We start from the raw sequence: 3,982 nt of genomic DNA on the forward strand, positions 1-3,982 counted from the left end.
GCGTGAAGTTTGTTATTAAGTATGCCTTATATGTCGCTTGTGGCGGAGACAGCCTGTGCGAGTTGTGATAGGATATCTTGTGGCTGATTATGCTGATTAATTGTCGTATTTTCTTTCGGCACAAATTACTGGTCATATATTAAATGTTACTTGATTTTCTTGTTTTTTTTTTCTTTTGAGTAATAGACAAGAGAACACCCATTCCCCAGCTGGTGGGGTGGGGGCTCACCTGTTCAAGGGAACCTTGCCACTTGCAATACAGGTAGGGGCACGGACAGGAGTATCACCGGAATTCATACGTTTCTTCACGTTCCCTCCCCTCAGTGTATAGAAGGGCTGTTGCACAGCCAGATAGTCAGAGTTCATGATTATTACAGAGATTGGTTCATCGATGGACCTTGGTGTTGATTCCCATGTCAAATGTCTTCTTTGGACTTTCAGTTCTAACCTATATGCAAATTTTTCAGCCTGTTTCCTTGATCCAATCAGTTGTACTATAGCAAAGAGCTGTTGATATCCATCCCACTTCACTTGTTTCTGAAGTAGCAACCTGAAATGGTGGCCAAAGCATGTCTGCATCTTGACCCAGGTACTTGATACTGGCTCACTGATGTGTGTTCCTGAGAATACAACATCCTCTCCTTGAAGGGTTTCCATTGAATTATGACACACCATTAGGTGACGCATCACCTGTTCAAGGGAACCTTGCCAATTGCAATACAGGTAGGGCCCCGAGCACAGACAGGAGTATGGCCACAGTTCACGTTTCTTCATGTTCACTCCTCTCAGTGTATAGAAGGGCTACTGTACAGCCAGATGGTGAATATTTGCATGGGAACAACAATGGTTGCAAATTCCTCCATTGCCAAGTTGTGAATGTTGCCCAAACGTGGCTGGCATGTTGAACGGGTCAACTTGGGCAGACAGTTGGAACAAATATGTCCATTATGACACCGCAATATTGGGGGCTGAAAGTGATCAGAGCACAGTGGACAGTTGAAGCGCCTTGCTGTGAATACATAAACAGTTGTTGCTTTTGTCGGCATGGCTGATGTACTATTATGATCCATCTGCAGTAATCGAACCCCTCACTTTTACCTGCGAACAGAGAAATAGAAATAAATATCGTCAGATTATTCTGGAGGCACTTGAGGACCTGGAAGCCAGAGATAAACTCAATTATAGGAACGCCTCATAACTGCGATGGATTGTAGGACCACTCAACTGAAACCGAATCACTCTGCCTACCTCTACTAGTGAGCATTTGTGGCTGAAGTGTGATAATTAGTTAACTGTAATTACCAGTTCTCGAAATTGGATCGTATCTATGAAAATCTTAGAAAAATTGATTACGTATGATTCCAAGAAAATATGCCTATTATTTTACCACGTCTGTTTCTACACATATTGTGCACAGGCTCCTTCTTGGGAAGCTAACAAGAAACGTTCCCACATTTATGGAAGCCGAGAATTCATGACTGTAACCAACACCAGGGGCTAGTTTTACATATGAAATTCCCTATGAATTTGTTTTACCCAAATATGCTGTATGGGTGACCCTCTTAAATTCTCCTTTGTTAAATCACATCAATAATTCCAGGCTAACAACACAATTCATAAATTTTCTCTTTGTTATACAAGTTTTTGACATACCTATGCTGATTACGTCAAGACAGTTATATATAATGTAAACCGTTAAGATGGCTTCAGATGCCATGATACTGTCATGTGTAGGATGGTATGCGTGAAGAAATGGCGGGTTCTAGTTCGGATAATTGGATTAATTAACACTTTGGTTACACACTCTCTGTTAATTACACTTAAATACAGCTTTCACTGATTTACACACACACACACGCTCCACAGTTCACTGTTGCATGCACCCTCAATCAGACAAGTGGAATACACAGCTTGCCCTCTGCTAGGTAACCGCCGCATTTACAGAGGCATTGCTAGGCAACACTGCGCAACAACCAGCGCAGTGCGGCTGGGCTTGGCTTGGCACAGAGAAAACACCGGTTTCCTTGTTGTTGCATAACCGCCATGTTTACAGATTTCTGTGGCTCAACTCCACAATATATACACACCCAGCTCCACGTAGATTGGAACAGGCGTTAGAGAAATATTAAGGGTTTCTCTCAGACCTCTGAGAAGCTAAAATGTTGGTATTAATGATGTGGGAATTTATGATTATGTACGTAGTTGAGATGGTTTCATAAGACATGACATCCTTACAAAGTTTCATGAAGATTCAAATAGATCAAGAAATATTAAGGTTTGTTGTCAGAAATTTCAGAGCCTGTAATGTTGGTATTGCTCGTGTGAAGGATTCATGAATGGCACCGTCGAAACAGACTCAGGTGGCATTATGCATGTACCAAGTTTCATTAAGATTGGTTGAGCCATTAAGAAGTTAACTGCTGGAGGAATACACATACAGACACAAAGCAAGGTGACCTCACAGACCTACTTTTATCATTTAAAAATAAGGTAGTAGGCTAACAATTTCAGAAATCCTGAATGCTACACGCCATCATTAGAACCCTTTGGAGTCGGTCCGAGAATACAGTTAAACAAGAAACGGAAGTCGCATTTTAACCATGGTAAAACTGTTAAGCAATAATATATGGAAACCGAAATAATATTATGAAAGCAATGCGTGGATCGTAATTAAGAATGAAAAAAAAAAGAACAGGCGGAGCAGACTCGTGCACAGCTCTAAACCAGTATGCTGGAGGCGTTGGGTTCGTAGCTGGACCTGGACACCAGCTGTTCCCACTGAAGTATTTCATATTTGTTCTCAGTCCCTACAGGCAAATGCTACGATAGTACCTCGATCAGAGAAAAGTCTGCTTCCTTCCTAATCCTTTCCAAATAATTATTCATTAGTCATTCCATCGCTTGACCCTATAGCCTATGGTCTGAAATCCTGATGGCGTCGTTAAACAAACCACATAAAACAATAAAGTGCATATACGACATTCTGTACATGAGCCCACTACTTATAGATAACTTAATCCATCTTAACCCAATCCACTTCCGAACACCTTATTTCCTTGAGGTTAATGTCAATATCTTCAGATACTGGACACGGGGTTTGCAATGAGCATCGAATGTACATTCGTAACTACAAATAACTGCAACACTTTCACTATTCTATACCGTCTAGAAATAACTACAGCCTCACATATCTGTTCTATTCTCACCTCACTGTTTGTTGTAGTCGCTTCCGGAAATGATTTCGCTTGTTTCCTCTGTCCTCTCCGTGCTGGGTACCTCACTGTTTGTTGTAGTGACCCTTTGGACCAGTGGGTGGAATCTTGAATAGGGGAAAGGGCAACACGGTAACTACTGCCTCTATGAATGTCTGCAGTAACTACACACAGGTCTCGACCAATCAGAGAGCCTAAACAAACCAATTTGAATACCCATAATTACTTGCGGTTATGGTGGTGCATAATATGGAAATTGGTAAGTATGATTGTTTATTTGATGTGGTTGCGAAACGAAAGTAGACATTTGCGAACGAAATTACAGCTCCATATTAAACATATTATTTGTGTATATGAATGTTATGCTTACTAGCACAAATATAATGAGAAACATATAGAATTCTTTCAAGCCTAAATTTTTTTAGGTTATCATGTACTGTCATCTAAATGATATTTTTTTGATATGTTCTGCAATTTTCGGTTTATCCCAGAGATTGTCTGTTGAATGTGAAGGAGTTCTAAGAGTACCGTGACGGTGTTATAATTTTTGTATTGCTTCTTGCAGCATAAAAGTGTCAAAAACTTGTGTTGCTGCTGCGTGCTTGTCATCCAGCAAGGAAGGCATAAGATTCTTCAGTTTTCCAAGGGATCCAGCACGGTATGTCTGTTTTAATTCATGGTGTAATCACTATGTGTTGCTTAATCCAATGTCTTGGAAAATACATATAGAACAAACTATACCTAAATTAAGTGCAGCTTGCTATGCAATG

At 40.5% G+C, this 3,982-nt stretch overlaps 1 pseudogene; it reads right to left on the reverse strand.

Annotated features, from left to right (window-relative positions):
- Window positions 1–13: 13 nt before the first annotated feature.
- Window positions 14–3,289, reverse strand: LOC111874737 (annotated as a pseudogene).
- Between the last annotated feature and the right edge of the window lie 693 nt (window positions 3,290–3,982).

Source organism: Cryptotermes secundus, unplaced genomic scaffold (genome assembly GCF_002891405.2).
Source record: "Cryptotermes secundus unplaced genomic scaffold, Csec_1.0 scaffold390, whole genome shotgun sequence".
Taxonomy (NCBI): Eukaryota; Metazoa; Arthropoda; class Insecta; order Blattodea; family Kalotermitidae; genus Cryptotermes; species Cryptotermes secundus.